The following is a 17,903-nucleotide window of genomic DNA, read 5'->3' as shown; positions in this document are numbered from 1 at the left end:
TCTGGAACGAACTCCCTGTGGAGATTCGAACCCTCACCACCCTCCAGGCCTTCCGCAAAGCCCTTAAAACCTGGCTGTTCCGACAGGCCTGGGGCTAAAGAGCCGTTGCCCCCGTCTCGAATGGTATGACGTGTGTTTTAAACCATGCATTGTTTTGTGTCGTTTTTAATTTTGTCTGTATCCCCCCTTCCCTGGTTGAGTTGTGAGCCGCCCTGAGTCCCCTTCGGGGGAAAAGGGCAACATATAAATAAAATCAACATTCAACATTCAACATTCAAGAAATGCCTGGCTAGGTGGGCAGAAGGCCTGCACCCCCAGGGGGCTCCGTCTCAGCTTATACTACCTGCGTCTGGGACATGGACGATTTGTGAATGGCCAGAGAAAGGGGGACAGTGGCCAACACGTCCATCGGTCACAAATCCCTACCTAGATTGAGGAACAAATCCAATAAGACTTTGCAAATTAGTTCACAATCATTACCTATCGATCATAATTTCTTTTAGTTTCCACGATTTGGGAAAAGGATAAGAATTATGCATAGATCCTGTGCTAGGAACCTTTAGCCATATGTGGTGGGAGTGCTCGAAAGCCTTTTGGCACCAGGCAAGAAAGTGGTTAGAAGAGATGCTAAATCAAAAAGGATAGAGTTGATAGGCCGGAACTATTTCTGTTAGGGATTACAAAAGAAAAACATAGCAAAGGTGGATTATATTTAATGTTGCATATTTTAACAGCAGCCAAATTGGTCTTTGTACAGAACTGGAAAAAATGAAGAGATCTCCCCAGAACAAGAAATAATAAAGAAGATACTGACGTGCACAGAAATGGACAGACTCTAGAGCTCAAAGACGAGGGCAAGGCGGAATACCACGAAATCTGGGAGAAATGGTTAGAAACGAGGGGAAAAGGTTGGGACAGAATAACACGGATAAGTTAAGAATTGGAAAATATGGTATTAATATTGTACGAAAGGTAGGCATTGGATATGTATATGCAGTGATAGTAACTATATCATGTAAGGGTTTAATGTGTAGGTAATTCGACTGGTAATGATACAAACTGTTATTGTTGTAAGAGCAAAAAAACTCCAAGGAAATGATTATGCCAGAAACGTCGCACCATCTCCAACATTGTTGGACAATGTTTATTTTAAAACTTTAAAAAAAAAAGAATTATGCATGGATCAGGCAAGTTTTTTACAAATCTGACATTCACGAACCTCTTCTCCCCATGGATGGTCTCCACCCAATATGCAGAGACCCTGGCCTGCTTCCCTCTTGGGAGAAATGAAATTATGCAAACTCGACTCATGAGTTCATTCAGCATTTGGAGTTTTCATCTTTTTAGTTGTCTGTCTCTGTGTCCGTCCGTCCATCCATCCATCCATCCATCCATCCATCCATCCATCCATCCATCCATCCATCCCACTCCCAAACTCCTATATACTGTACCTGCCTACCTAACTACCTGTTTTACAGCAGGGAACTCAAGCAAGTTTTCACCACACAACCTCCTTGAACGATAACAATAGTAGCGAAGATTGTGACTTTGAATGTATGGAGTTCTATCACAGGCAACAATCAAAGGAACTTATTAACTAAATATCCCCCCCCCTCCCTTCTCTCTAATGAAACCTGATTATTATACTAGTTAGGGAGCAAATTAGAACAGAATAATATAAAATGAAATAGTAGGTAAATTAAAGAGAGACGGAAAATAAGGAATGCAAGCATATTCATAGGGTAGATGTGTAATTTCACCATCTGCAATTGAGAAGAGATGCTTTCTCTAATAGGCTTCCCACATATCCAAAGGAAACCAGAGATTATTTTCAAAATGTAAAATTAAAAAAATAAACATAATAATAGCCGCTGGTGGAAAAACCTCTGCACTTAACTCCAAAAGAGTCAGGACTTTCTTTTCACAGCTCCCAAAACCTGAACTTCCAAATATTCTGAGAATTATCTTTCTGGGGTGGGTGTGCAGGAGCCATTCTTGGTCTCCACGGTTTGGGACAATCCAGGACAGTTATGGGGTCTTCTTGAGCAACAAGGGCAGCTTCAGAAGATGCTCTTCTCTTTGAAGAAGGAAATTAATGCCAGCTCAGTTGGGAACATTTTCACAGCTGGGAAAGACACGGTGCCGCCTGCTCGATTGTGCCCCTTCGGACCTGTCTTCACAAGCGTGTGTCTCACTTGAGATACCTGCTTGTGGAGACAGGTCAGAAGGAAGCCTACTTCTTCACTCTCCCTGCCAGCTCAGCACAACCTCCAACAGCTTCCACACCAATTGTGCAAGGGTGCCGGGACGTGTTCACCCACCAAAGGGACGAAGGTCAGTGGTGGGATTCAAATGATTGAACAACCCGGTTGTCTGCCCTGATGATTTCTTCCAACAACCAGTTCACCCAACTGCTCAGAAGGTTAACAACTGGTTCTCCCGAAGGGGTGCGAACTGGCTGAACCCCACCATTGTATCTATCTTTCTTCTGCCTGTCTCTCCCTCTCCCTCCCTCTCTCTCTCCCTAGATTCTGTCTCTCTCTCACATCATCTGCCTGTCTGTCTGTATCTACCTACCTACCTAGCCACCTACCCACCCACCCATCCAGTGGTGGGATTCAAATAATTTAACAACTGGTTCTCTGCCGTAAGATTTCTTCTAACAATCAGTTCACCAAACTGCTCAGAAAGTTAACAGTTGGTTCTCCTGAAAGGATGCGATCCGGCTGAATCCCACCACTGGAGGGTCAAGATTTTGAGTTCAGTCTCCAGCTTATGGACCCTTGGAGAATCCCCAGGGAACTGTCTACAGACCTTTGACCCAAGGGTCTTCTCCGGCCTGGGTCTGCAGAGGTGACCAAGCTCTCCCACCCTCATTTCAATTTTTACGGGTAGCCAAGACGAAACACCCGCTGACCTTTTGTACCGTAAGGCCAATTTCTTTCACTTGATGCACCGTTCATTATCTTGAAACATCAAACAGTCAAAATCAGATCAGCCTGGCAAGAATAAAGGAAGCGAATGGCGGATTTCTTAAAGGCCCTTTTGGAGAAAGATGGAAAATTAAATGATCTAGGAAATTATACGAGCAATTCATTAGCAGCCGCACAACATTGCAAGGAATGTGGTGCGCTGCCTTGAAAGAATGAAAGGGGTGGGGGGGGGGAGAGGAAAGGGAAGAGAAAATGAGAGGCAATTGTGACTTCATTTGCATGCCAGAAATGAACTGTCCATGATGATGTTTGTAAGGAAACTGGGTGGTGGTGGGGGAGTGGTGCCAATTGCCTTCATCACAAAGGCTAAATTCGGTTCCATGCCGAACGCAGGTCACTCCAGGAAGGTGCTCAGAGGGAGAGATGCTCCTGAGTAATGTCCTGTCTGTGCAGAAAAGATCTCTCCCCCCGTAAAATATTGGCAACACATTTTGAAATCAATTCCTGTGGCATCTAGTCAAAGAAAACCATGTGGGGTGGGGAGGGGAGCCATCCAAGTGGTGAAATTCAATTTCTTTTACTACTGGTTCTGTGGGCTGGCTTGGTGGGCATGGTGTGGCTTGGTGGGCGTGGCAGGGGAAGGATACTGCAAAATCTCCCTTTCCCTCCCGGACTCGGGAGGCAGAGAATAGATGGGGGTGGGGCCAGCCAGAGGTGGCATTTGCCGGTTCTCCAAACTACTCAAAATTTCTGCTACCGGTTCTCCAGAAACTGTCAGAACCTGCTGAATTTCACCCGTGAAAGTGGCCGCTTCCCCTTCCTTCCTTCTCCATTTTCCTTCCTTCCTTCCCCTCCCTCCCTTTTTCTCTTTCTTTCCTTCCTTCATTTCTTCCTTCCTCCCCTCTCCTTCCCCTACCTTCCTTCCTTCTCCATTTCCACTGGTTAATTGTCCTCACTGTTAGGAAGTTTCTCCTTAATTCCAAGTTGCTTCTCTCCTAGATTAGTTTCCATCTGTTGCTTCTTGTCCTGCCTCCAGCCCCCTAATCATCTCTGGTGTGCTTCTCCGCACTCTTTATTTATTTAATATCCTGCCTTTATTATTTTTAGAAACAACACAGGCAGCGAACCCTGCTGGTACACCTTCCTCCTCCTCCTCACCTGTGAGGTCAGTTGGATCGAGAGAGAGATTGGCTGGCCCAAAGTCACCTAGCTGGCTTTCAGGGCTAGAACTCACAGTCTCCTGGTTTCTAGTCCAGGGCCTTAAAAATGTACAAAGGACTTTTACCAAGGTGCGCCTGGTGCACCAAAGGCCCCAACTGGGCTTCTAAGACAGACCACCTTGAGACCCCTGGGAACACCCCTTCCCCAAAAGCCACAGGTGTTCAGAAATCCGGGATCCGGGGGTGGGGGAGGGCTGTTCCTTCTCTTCCGGGTCTTTGCACGGAGCTGCTTATGAAGCCACACACGCCGGAGGCTGCCGGCTGAGCTTTTGGCAGGAACGGCTCGGGAATAAACGCTTCCTGACGCCGATAAAAGCCCGAATCCTTCCTCTCGCTCTGACACGGCCACGTGCCTTGGGAGACAATCCAGCCCCAGTGCCAGCCAAGCAGCCTCTTCTGTTCACAACCTGCACTGTCTTCCCCCCCAATTATACCCCGGAGGGAGGGGCCCTGCTGGAGCCAGGCCCAGGTGCGCACACCTTCCCGGCACAAAGCTCTCATTATCTTGCGTGGCAAACGCCAGCTTCATCACAGAGAGGGCCTCGAAATAGACACGGGCTTTCTGAGGGTGGCAATTTGCAAAGCGGCATGCCAGTGCCAGGGACTTTGGGGTGGGGGTAGAGGACAAACGTGAGGTCACCCAAATGAAGACAGCGGCCTCTGCGTTTCCCAGCTTCCCCAAGGCCGAGGAGACGGACAAGCAGAGACACCAAGAATTCGGGCCGGATGGATAAACTTTACACCTGGAAACCACAGTTGCTGTCTTCACGGGAAAGATGGTGGCCCTCGGAATCAGAACAGAGCTGGAAGGGACCCTGGAGGTCTTCTAGCCCAACCCTTGCTGAAGCAGGAAACCCTCGACCAGTGATGATGGCGAGCCTGTTTGTCCTCACGTGCCGAAATTGTGCACATGCGTACGTGCCTACACCCACAATGCAATGCGCCCTGCTCCCCTGTGCATGTGCACACAATCCCCCCTTGCACATGTGCATGACCTCCCCACAACCTCCCTGTGCATGCGTGCAAACCCCCCCCCCATGCCCCATTTTGGGCCTAGGCCTCCCTGAAGCCTCCTGGGACCAAAAAGAGAGAGCATGGAGGCTTCCACAGATCCCAGATTGGGACAGCCAAAGCAGCAGGGACCCTCTAACAACTGGGCTCTTCCCTTCCTTCCCTAATGGAGTCTGTGAGAAGTGCAGCTCCTGAATGCACCTGTTGGATGGCAGATGCTCCCATTGCCAAGCCAAGGGGGGGGGGAGCAGGAATTATCCCATCCCTCCCAGTGACAGGCAAAGGACCTGCCTGGCGATGAATTAATGAGGCAAAGAATGAAGAGACGCATTTTAAGAGGAGCCTCCGCTCTTGGGCCAGAATCCCTCTTATCTACCCCCGCTCCCCAGTCCCACACGCAGCCTGGCCAAGCCTCGCTGGTGCTCCCAACCCCACCACTTCTGGCAACAAAAGCAGGAGGGTGGGGGGGGGGAGAGGCACCCCTCAAAGACTAAATCCCCCAAAGTATGCAGGCCTCGGGGCTGTCACTTTCAAAATGTCAGCAGGGCTGGGGGCAAAGGTCAGGGGTCCGAGGGCCTGAGCACCTCGGCCAGCTGTGGCAAAGCGGCCCCCAGCCGGCAGGATGCCTGGCCAGAGCGCTCTCCCGTACGTTGCACCCGCTGAGGCCAAGACAAAAGTTGCCAGCAGGAGATGAAGGCCGGACAATGACGCTGGGCCGGTGCGCAGGGCTGGAACAAATCTACAGAGGCACCCCCGGACCCTCATTTGTGGAACTAATTGGGCCCCGATAATGGGGGGCGGGGGCGGAAGGGGGCAGGAGGAAGCATCGTGCGCGCTGAACCTTCTTCTCCAGCCGTTGCCAAACACAAAATAATAGCAATCGCAGTTAGACTTATATACCGCTTCATAGGGCTTTCAGCCCTCTCTAAGCGGTTTACAGAGTCAGCATATTGGCCCCAACAACAATCCGGGTCCTCATTTCACCCACCTCGGAAGGATGGAAGGCTGAGTCAACCCTGAGCCGGTCAGATTTGAACAGCTGAACTGCAGAACTAGCAGTCAGCTGAAGTAGCCTGCAGTGCTGCATTTAACCATTGCGCCACCTCTGTGCCCAAAGTCTGTGCCCAAAAGAGGATTTGGTTTCCAACCCAATTGGATAGAAGCTGATGGCTCCACCCGATACCATCAGCAGATTCTCAAGATCTACACCCAAGGGGCAGGGATCCTGTCTTGGCAGGGCTGGATCACTCCCCCTTTTTGTCCGGGGGGGCTGAGAGAGCAGGGTGTCCAGTTGCAGGCCTTCAGAGGGCCCTCCAGATGTGGTGGGTGTGCCACTGGGTACGCCGGGAAAGCAACCCCCTCTAGCTGCCCCTTGTAGAGTAACCCCTTCCCCAGGAAGGCATCCCAGATCCAGGTGAGTTGCAGATTCCCAGCCAGAAGTCAAGCTAGGCTATTCTACCCCCCTGTGTGGCAAAGGCCGGCCATCATGAGATGCTAAGTTGTTGCATCAGACCAGTGTTTCTCAACCTTGGCAACTGTCAGTCCTTTGGACTTCAACTCCCAGAATCCCCCAGCCAGCTATGCTTCAATTCTGGGAGTTGAAGTCCACAGGACTGAAAGTCGCCAAGGTTGAGAAACACTGCATCAGACAATGCGTGAGCTGCTTCTATAAAGTTTGCACAATGCAAAAATGCAAAAATGTTTGCCAAAAATGCAACACCCCCCCTCCCTCCCTGGACCTCTAATTTTGGTGCCCGCTACTCCAGAGGATGGTGTGGAGAGCAAAGTTGGGGGTGGGGTGGGGTTTAAACAAATCTGGCCATGTGCTCTGCATGCTTCACCTAAAGAAGCATCTCAGGTTTGGCTGCAGAGCAGATGTGGGCTAGTCGGCGTTAGGGATTCACACCGCAGAACGGCCGACCTCTGATCGACAAGCTCAGCGTCTAAGCCCCTGAGCCACCGTGTCCCTATTTGTCTACTGCAATTGTGAAATACAGCGTAAGCGTGGAAATCTGGCAAAATTGTGTAGGCTTCCCTGGAGGAGTGGGAAGCTGGGCGGTTTGGCGGCTGGTTTTTCCAGCAGGCTGAGTGTTCAGAAAGGGACAAAGGGCACCGTCCTTTCTCCACCATTTCCCTTTCGGCCAACTTTGGCAGATGCTCAGCCGGGGAGGGAGCCTGGAGGGGCTGCCTGGCCCAGGGCCAGGAATTAAAGAGCTTTTTCGGGAGCCAAATCCGTGTGTGGAGGTGAGGCGGGGGCTTAACCCTGTTCATGGCAACTGCCAAGGCTGTTTGTCTAGTCTTTGGCAGCCTTGCCAATTGCTGGCACAACACCCCTCACAGCATTGTGTCCCCCACCCCCCCAGGCAGACGCTCAATCTGCCACGTGGCCGGAGGGGTGGGGGTGGGGGTTGCTATTTCCCATAGCCAGGGGAAAAAATGCCCTGCTCATTTCTGTATTTCCACCTTGGCTTCATCATGGCATTCTCAAGTCCTTTCTTCCCGTCTATTTCTTCTGCTCCTCGGATTCACGTAAGTTTGTGCTGCCAAGATTGTTTCATTTCATCTTCTTCTTTTGATTGGACTCGTTTTCCGACTGCAGCCCCTTTAGTTTATCCTCCGGGAGTCCACTGAGGAGACGATGGCCAGCGAGTCAGGATGGGACGCCCCGTCACCACACCTGGAACATCCGGTCCTGCGTTTGCAGTCACCATTTCGACTTTGGGGGACTCAAATGGTTTCGTGTTTTCGGCTTTCGCGCTTCCTGATCAGCCCAAACCTGGGGCCCTTCCCAGGGACGTGATTAAACCTAGAGAGAGACGGCACTCCGCTATGTCCTCCTACCTCTGCCCAATTTCAGCAAATTCCCCTGTTTTAACCGAACAACAGACTCAGAAGGGGCCATGAAGGTCTTCTAGTCCAGCCCCCTGCTCAGGCAGGAAACCCTACACCAATTCAGAACAAATGGCTGTTTAAACCTCCAAAGTCAGAGTACCCACAATCTCTGGAGGCGAGTTGTTCCACGAATTAATTCTTCTGACTGTCAGGATGCTCCTGATGATGGTGGAGGTATACTTTTTTAGTTTTTGCGGTCTCCCACAAAATGTTTGCACGTTTGCCTTTAAAAAATAAAATAAAATAAAAATCCAGTGTGTCCCATTTCATTGGCTTGAAGCTACTGGCGATTCTTTTCATCAACTTGATAGAGGCCCACAAATGGAGGTGTGTGTCTGTGTGTGTGTTTGTGTGTGTGTGTGTGTGTGTGTGCGTGTGTGTGTTTGTGTGTGTGCAACCATTTGCTTTTTTGGGGAATCTTAAGAACAACCCTTTTTCCTGTCCGGAAGTGGACAAAAAGGGAACATTTGTGAAAAGGGCAAATTCTCCTTGTTTTGAAGACAGATTTTGATATTGGAACATCCAGGCAAATCCAGGCAAGGCAATTGGGGAGAAGTCACCCCCAAAATAACAACCAGCCCCCCACCCTCACCCCGAGGCATTTTTGTGGGGGTGGCTGGGAGAGCGTTTGAAGAAGGGGAGATGCAATCCCAGAAATGGGGACGGGGCAGACTTATTCACGGGCTTGACATTTTAATGTTTTTCCCCCTCCCTTTTTTCCTTCTCCAGAAGATGATTACAAATTTAGAGCATTTAAATGCTTTTTACTGTCAACAATTAAAACGGGAGAATATGGATGGGGAAAAGCATTGCGGCCATTCATTTCCACGGTAACGGCGCTATCAGAAAGCACCGTGGGGCCTCGGCAGGACTGTACGGCGCACAATCGCCCAAAGAGAGAGAAAAGTGTACCATTAATTTTGTAGGACATTCAAAAGCAAATTAAAATATAAAAAGCTCCCAGCACAAAAGACAGATATGGAAAGAAGGGGCAAGAGAGGTCAACCCTGTGGAATTAAAGTCCCCCCCCCTGCAGCAGCCGAGGAGGCTTAAGGGGGGGCCCCCGTGACGTGGCAGTGCAGGCCCACCCCTCCCCGGCCTTTCTGGCTTTGGGGGGGGAGGGGAGGGGGGAGGGGGGGAGAAGTGGGGTCAGGCATGTGGGGGCTTTGTCAGGACAACAACTGGACGCGGGTCTCTTTCCTTCAGACGCCAGCAGGAGCCAACCAATAAATGCGACATACATCAAAGGTGAAAAGAGGCTGGCACCCAGTTGGGGGGACGCAACGGAGGGGCTGCAGGAGAGGAAGAGAGGGAGGGAGGGTGAAAGGAAAAGAGCTGCCCGGAGTCTTAGCTCTTTGCAAAGCAGCATTTGTGGAAGGGAGGCTGGACCAGGAGCTGCTCCTACAGGCCCAAAGTTCAGCTTCCTCACTGCTGGATTTTATAAATGCTACGATTGAATGAATCTGTCCTGATTCATCTTTCAAGCCCTTCCCTTCCCCAGAATCTTCCTTCCCTTCCCCTCCTTTTCCCTTTCCTTTCCTTTCCCCTCCCTTCCTTTCTCTTCTCTTTCTTTTCCTTTCCTTTCCTTTCCTTTCTTTTCCTTTCCTTCCTTTCCTTTCCTTTCCCTTCTTTCTTTCCCTTCCCTTCTCTTTCTTTCCCTTCTCTTTCTTTTCTTTCCTTTCCTTTCCCCTCCCCTTCTCTTTCTTTTCCTTTCCTTTCCTTTCTTTTCCTTTCCTTTCTTTTCTTTTCCTTTCCTTTCTTTTCCTTTCCTTTCCTTTCTTTTCCTTTCCTTTCCCTTCTTTCTTTCCCTTCCCTTCCCTTTCTTTCCCTTCCCTTTCTTTTCCTTTCCTTTCCTTCCCTTCCTTTCCCTTCTCTTTCTTTCCCTTCTCTTTCTTTTCTTTCCCTTCCCTTCCTTCCTTTCCCTTCTTTCTTTCCCTTCTCTTTCTTTTCCTTTCCTTCCTTTCCCTTCCCTTCATTTCCCTTATCCTTCCCTTCCCTTGCTTTCCCTTCTTCTATATTCCTTTCCTTTTTTACCTTCTCCCCCCCTCTCATTCTTTTTCCTCTCTCCTTCCTTCCTTCCCTCCCATCTTCCTTCCTCTTTCCTTCCTCTCCCCCTCCCTCTCCTCTTCCTCTCCCCCTCCCTCTCCTCTTCCTCCTTCCCATCCCTCCCCCTCTCTCCAATGCCCACTTCCTCCCCCTTTCCCCCAAACCAGGGGGGGGGGGGCACAGCCGCTCATCCTCCCTGCAGCCGGACCGGGTGGCAGCTCGGCCTCCGGTGAGCTTGGGGGGAAATAAATACGGCTGGAGACACACATCCCATTAAAAGTTAAAGCCGGCTGCCTCCCTTCTCCCATCCCGCCATGTTTAATATGCAGCAGGCAGGCCGAAGGCATAAAAGAGACACGTCCCCTTTAAAAGGAAATATAATTTACAGTGTGCAGCCAGGCGCTCCATAGCTCCAATCTCGTTTACTATAGAGAAAACTCAGCTAGCTGCTCTGTATCCCACAAATCCGATTTAATCAGACAAGCCAGCCAGCGTGGCTTGAAGTAAAAACGGATAATTAGTAAACAGAGAGCTACTTCAGTGCTTCATTGGCATTCGAGCCAGGCTACTGTGTCGCATTTAAAATGCAGTCTGATGAAGTTTACAAAATCAAACCATTTGTTACTCCTATTGAAGAGGCTTCGGGCCACTTGCAATTAAATTGGAATTAGTGCTCGGAATGAGATACAGCAAATTCATACTAAAAAGGGATCTGACTTTCAGACATTTGACTTCAAGTCTCCTTACCCTCCACCCTGGAAAAAATAAAAATACAGAAACACACACCGCCCGCCTGGCTGAGTCCACAGGACACACGTTGGGGAAGGAAGCTCGGTGGGCTTTTGGGGGAGGGGGAGTTTGCAAGGCAGCGTCTTGCGGGACCTCAGCTCTGGGGTGGGGGGCAAATATTTCAGGCACCACGGGGTTTCTTTTGGGGGTGCAACCTGTTCTGTGCAGGTGGCCACGATGCTTGCTAAGCTAGGTTTAGAGTTTAGTGGGTTGGGTGACCATAATTCCTGGTGCTTGGGGATTGTGGGGGTTGAAGTCTTCCCAAGGGTGGCTTCCCAGGAAATGAATGTCTCAGGGTACAAAAGAGTCCATACAACCTCTCCAAAGAAGCAGAGACTCCACCATTCTCCACCCTTGAGTCCCTCAAAGAACAGGGATGCAAGGCCATCGTATTGTTTTGTTTAGAATGTCACCTTTTCCATGGAATATTTTGACTCAACCCTCCTGATGTCAGGCCTGCCGCCATCTTTTCTTTTGGGTCTGCCACACTTTCTATTATTCTACTATGCTGTTTCTATGGTGGGAAAACGGGAGGGAGGATTGTACAGAGTTAGATGCTATGTAGCCATAACAACGTTCTTTCTAGAAAACCAAGGTCATCCTTTGTCTCTGCACCTCTGCACCCGACCGGAACTGGATGGGTGGAAGCTGCCAGCGTGTCAGTGGGAGATTGGACCGTGGAATGGACTTATGGGTGTGGAGGCAAGATCTTGAACTTTCAACTGGGTGGGGAAAACCGGGAAGCTTTCAGATTCGGGTTTCCCCAGATGTGCCAACATGTCTCTCTTCATCAATTGGAACTTTGAGGAATCCTTTGCCTCGGATTCTGATTTAATTTTGGATGCTTCTTTGAAACCCAAAGTGAAATGACTGTGAGTATTAGCCCTGTGGTTTCCTGCACTCACCCTCCGTGACTTCGTAGGGAGTTTCTGCTTCAACTGACTAGGTCCTTGGTCCACCTAGCTCAATAGCATCCCACCCAATGGGGAGAAGTTCTCCAGAGGTTCTCTAGCAGTTGTTCCTTCGAATCTGGAAATAAAACTGAACCTCAGAGAGTTTGCTTGCTTCAAAGTAAAACCGTTCGCCTTCCTCGTTGCTCTCTTCTTCCTGCAGAGATGGCTTGGTCATCTTGCCAAGTTCTGAAGTCGACCGTGATGTGGTACCATCCACAAGGACAAGCAGGTCGAAAGAAAGCCTGCAAAGCAAGGTCCACCATCCTGCCTCCTTTTCTCTCCTGACTCCTTATTTCAATGAGAACAGCCTCGCCGGTGTTAACTCAACCTTAGCAACTTTAAGACAAGTGGACTTCAACTCCCAGAATTCTTTGCTGGCTGGGGTCAGGGATTTGGCTATCCATTGTGGCTGTACACTTTAGGAATATCAACAATGTATCTTTGAGGAGTGGCTCACACATTTCTGGAATAAATGGCCAGAATAAATATTGTTATTGGGAAAGCAAAATCTGTTCTTGAACCACTAGCTCTGTGGATTAAAAAAGAAAGCATGCCTGATACCATGGAAATCCAATATTACAATACTCAAAGATCATTGATCCCTTTCAGAGCCTGGGATCAGCCTTCCTCAGTCAAACGCCCGCCATGATCAACAGATTGGGAATGATGGGATTTATAGTCCAAGGCATCAATAAATCGGCAGCTTGTGGAAAATTGAGGCACACCGTTTGTTTTTCTGGAGGTGCGTTGGTTGAAGTGAACAGTATCAAAACTCCGACTGGATCAAGAGGGACGGCTGGGTTGCTGAGATTCTGGAATCCTTTTCTGCTGAGCCTTGAACAGACCAGCTGGAGTTCCATCAGTGAGAGTTCAGTAGATTTCTTGGCCTTCACTTGGGATGGAATGGGACAACTCCCTGCACACCATGGACACCTTGCCACGAACAACTCACCAAGGGAGAATTCAACAATTCAATTTAATTATTTAAAAGAGTTAAAACAATGTTTTCATTTTTGCCCTTCAGATTTCATTCTGTCCCTTCCTTTTTCATCCTTTCTTTAATGATTCTATTCCACCATTTCTTCGATATTAGTGTAACGCTTGCCTTGCAGCCAATTGGCCATGTTGAGTTGGCCAAGTTGAGTTGGCCAATGTGAGTTGTCATATCTGGGATGTATTTCCAGCAAAGCCACAGAACAGAGTCCTTTATATATTTTTGGTATTTCCGTGGCCTTTGATGGAGATGGTTTTATCTCAGCATTAAAAGTATGTTGTAAGCCACCCAGAATCGATAGATACAGAATGGACAGCAAATAAATTTCGTAAGTAAATAAAATTAAAATCACATTTTTATTGTCATTACAGAGAATATTAATATATATCTACCAGAAAAGTTCTGTAATGAGGACTCAAATGACCAGGAATCAAATGTAAACAACAAGGGGCCAAAGTCACAGATCTGCAGACAATATCCACAGGTTCTCCCAATGCTTTTTGGGGGTGTCTTTGGTTCCTTCTCCAGCCTTCCCTTACTTCCTATTCCTTTCAGCTGCCTTCAGATCAATCCCACCTGCCTGAAAACAAGCAAGCTTTCTCTCTGCTGGAGCAACCCCCAACAGATCAAGGGCTGAGGAGTGAAACCTGTCAGAGCAAGGTCCAAAATGAAGACAGCCTCCTTACAACAGGGACACATTGCTGGGGGACAGGGGAGGAGGCTTGTTTTCATCACTGACCATCAGTGAGACTTTGATGTTCTGTCTCAAACGTTTGGGGAACATCACTCAACCAGCAGGCACCCGGAGTAAAGAAACCTATGAGAAATTTTCTAGCGGGGGATTCGGGAAAGAAAGGCTGCCTCCAACTGGCAGAAACACTGAAGTTCTAGAGGTGCTGACCAAGTCCTCCTGCCCTTCCTAACCTGGAGAGTGAAGTATCTCAGATACTTGCCACCTGAGAATCTTTTAACTGACGATGCCCCCTAGACCAACGTTAATTGGGGTGGACCTCAACCCTTGCAATCCCCCATCCAGTTGATGAGAAGCCCTGCCCCAGACTGAGGTGGGGCATCCATGGGTAAAACATGAGCTCCGTTCCACTTAAGGACAGACTTTTCTACGTGTTGTGGAAAAATCACAAGGCAAGAGGGGAAATAAGATCTTAGAAGACACGCGTGAGTCTAAAAAAAGAATCTGGCATTTGTCTTAGAATGGATTTGGCCGTTTCTCTAGGTCAACTTCAAAGGCTGTTTTCTAAAATTGAAGACTAACATGGGCAAGGATCAAGCAAATTCCGTTTCTCGCACAGGTGAGATGCTGGCTCTGCTTTTAGCAAAAGGGACAGTTTCTCTTCCTAAGCATTTCCACGGAAGAACTAGGTTTTCCCTCCTCCCCAAGCTGTGTGGACACAAAACCGCGGTAGACTAAAGCGCGCTCGACGAAAGCGCATACGTGACGTCATCACAGCGCGACGAAAACAGCACGCTGTGAGCGGTAAACTTAAAATTAACGCGTAAATCTAAACCTAACCCCCCCAAACCTAACCCTAAACCTAACCCTAAGCCTAACCCTTAACCTAACGCTAAACCTAACGCTAACCCTTAACCTAACCCTAACCCTAACCCTTACCTTTATGTGAATCGGCTTGCTTTAATTTTATTTTAATTTTAATTCATTTTTAATTTTATTTGTCGCGCTGCTGATGACGTCACGTACGCGCTTTAATTGGGCGCGCTTTAGTGGACTGCGGTTTTGTCGTGCCACGATGTGGAAGTAATCTGACTACCAGCATAGCTTGAGAAATGGAGGAAGCAATCTGTTCAACCAGGTAAATGTCTAAAATCTTTAGAGGTACTGAAAGAGGAGAAGGTAGTTCAAACATGGTTCCAGTATGGCCAATTACAGGCCAGGTGGAAAATAGACCAAAAAACTGATTTTATCCAAGTTGAGGATAATCTGTTTAAACAAATAAGAGATCAAAGCTTAATGCATATAAAGAGGTATATAATGCACTAATACAGATGGATTCGGAAACGGAATTGGTTAAAGATTGTATGATAAAGAGGGCTCAGAATATTGAAGAACCAATAATGCTGGACACGTGGGAAAGAGTATGGGTAAGAAATGTGAAATTTACACAAGCACAAAACCTGAGAGAAAATTTTTATAAGATGTTTTATAGATGGCATTTAGATCCCAACCAGGTAAATGTGTATTTCCTCCCTTTTAAGTGTGCTTCTCCCGCATGAGAAGAGCCTCCATCTCACAAAGCAACAGCAGAGGGGTGTGAAGAGTGTAACCTGGCCAAGCCCCAATCAACATTCCTGCCTCTTGCAAACTCCCTTGACCACTAACAACCCTGTCGATGGCTCTCAGCTGCTTCCAACAACAGCAACAACAACAGACTTTCTCACATATACAGTCTCCGTTGCCAATTCAGGGATGACAGGACAAAACGTCCTATGATAAGATACATAACAGAAGTCGAGAATGTAACAACAGCCTTAAAAGTTGGAGTGTAATACGTCTTTTTTTTTTTTAAAGAAAAGCAGAGGTCTTCAAAATGAAGGGAAGCGAATTGGCTGCAGCCTGAAAAGTATTTCCTGGTGTCCAAATGTCCATTTCTCAGGAGCGGCTCCTGGCTCTGCCTCCCCATTACACCGCTGAGTTGTGAAGAAACTTTCTGCTCCAGCCTCCGCTGATTTATTCCAGGGGCCATCTGGACTTTGGGAACAATGTGGTCCCATCTTTGAATGGCTGGCCATGTTAGTCACACCCTCCTCCCTCGACCTCTGCGTCCCTCCTCTTCACATGGCCCCTCTGAGTGCCGGCAAACGATGGGGCTTTCTCTTTCTCCCCTCTTTGTCGGGGGCTGGAGTTCAGAGGAGACAAAGGGGCTTGCCCACCCATCGGTGCAACGGGCAACCTAAAAACAAGACATGGGTTGGAGTAGAAGACCTCCAAGGTCCCTTCCAGCCCTATTCTGACGGATTGACCTTCCTTTGGATTGAGACCTTCTAAGGTTCCCCAAATCTCTTAAGAGTCTATTATGGGGGACGTTATGAGTCCAACAGGTTTTCTAGCACATCAAGCGTTGTGTTGTGGCCCACCAGCGGCCAGCAGAGTAGACTCGGACAGTGGGGAGGTTGGGGAGGAAGATGGGCCACTTCTGGAGTCTGGGGAAGGCTCTGACGAGGGCTCTGTGTCGGAGGCAGAGAGGGGGCCAGGGCCATCTTGAGAGCCGAGGTGGCGCAGTGGTTAGAGTGCAGCACTACAGGCTACTTCAGCTGACTGCAGTTCTGCAGTTCGGCTGTTCAAATCCCACCGGCTCAGGGTTGACTCAGCCTTCCATCCTTCCGAGGTGGGTGAAATGAGGACCCAGACTGTGGGGGCGATATGCTGACTCTGTAAACCGCTTAGAGAGGGCTGAAAGCCCTATGAAGCGGTATATAAGTCTAACTGCTATTGCTGTCTGACAGTTATCAGCTGCCTTCGGAGTCAGACATCAGTGAGGCAGAAGAACAGCTGGAGCCTGTTCCCAGTGTGCGCATGTGCAGAGTTGCCAGACGAAGGGAACAGCTAAAGAACAGGGGTCGACTTGGGAGTAAGGCCACAGGTGGACGGTGAATGGCCCCTCCCAGAAGAAATAAAAGAGGAGCGAAAGGGGAGTGGAGTTTGCAGGAGACCATTAGTTCGCTTAATTGGTTCATGTCACTCTGAGACTCCTTGCCAAGTTCTGCAGAGATCGCCCTGGCAGCTCTCCAAGCCAGATGAGGTCTGTGACTGTAAATCCTCCCTCGAAAGACTTTGCTGGATGTGAAGGAGCAGAATTCACATAAAAGGGGTTTTTGTGGGGACCAGGAGTTGGCTTCATCACATGCCACAAAGAATAAAATAGACTTCTTTATCGGCCATGTGTGATTAGACACACAAAGAATTTGTTTCCGGTGCGTGAACCCCCAATGTACACACAACGAGAGTGATAAGGAACAAAGTTATAGTCATAAGAAAACAAGGCGATAGGTAACATGGAAGCTGAGAATAATGATTGTAATACTGCCTTTCTAGATAGTGTGACAGTGTTGTGGGAATTAGTTGCGTAGCAGAGTGATGGTATGGGGGGGGGAAACTATCCTTGGGTCCAATTGTCCTCGCATGCAGTGCCGTATAGTGTCGAAGGAAGCTGTAGGAAGGTAGAAGTTGGAACTGTTGATATCACAAAGAGGGATGACATCGAGGCATAAACATTTATTAGGCCAGTGGTTCCCAAAGTTGGCAACTTTAAGACTTGTGGACTTCAACTCCCAGAATTCTCCAGCCAGCAGAGCTGGCTGGAGAATTCTGGGAGTTGAAGTCCACAAGTCTTAAAGTTGCCAACTTTGGGAACCACTGTATTAGGCCAAAGGCGATGCCAACACATTGAGGACCAAGGTGGGAAGTTGGGCTGAGCCCCCTCAAAAACCCATCCTCCTTTTGGGGTTGTGGAAAAAAATGCTTTTTCCCTAGGAAGAGCCGAGGTGGCGCAAGTGGTTAAATGCAGCACTGCAGTTCAGCAGTTTGGCTGTTCAAATCCCACCAGGCTCAAGGTTGACTCAGCCTTCCATCCTTCCGAAGTGAGTAAAATGAGGACCCGGATTGTTGTTGGGGGCGATATGCTGACTCTGTAAACCGCTTAGAGAGGGCTGAAAGCCCTATGAAGCGGTATATAAGCCTAACTATTGCTATTGCTATTGCTAGGAGGCTGGACCAGCGCCAAGTCCCACGTGAAGGACCCTCCTCCTTCTCTGCCTCCTCCTGTCAACCCATCTCTCCTGGCCATCCTGGCCAGCCGCTACTCTCAGTTTACTTCAACTTTATTGCCCTTTTTCCGGCAATGGCCCAAGGAACTCTGATTATGCCAAGAGTGGAGGCAGAAAGGAAGGAAATCAAGCAGCTATTAGTAGCGGCCGCCGTTTTATGGCAACAGGGACGAGAAAGAAAGAAAGAAAGAAAGAAAAAAAAAACCTCCGTTCCTTTCATGTTCGGTGGGATATAAAAGCCCCGGAACATTTTAATTTTAAATTC

Source organism: Thamnophis sirtalis, unplaced genomic scaffold (assembly GCF_051295495.1).
Source record: "Thamnophis sirtalis isolate CommonGarterSnake01/CBP01778 unplaced genomic scaffold, rThaSir2_p1.2 scaffold_2, whole genome shotgun sequence".
In the NCBI taxonomy this organism is placed as follows: Eukaryota; Metazoa; Chordata; class Lepidosauria; order Squamata; family Natricidae; genus Thamnophis; species Thamnophis sirtalis.
This window is presented reverse-complemented; position numbering follows the sequence as displayed.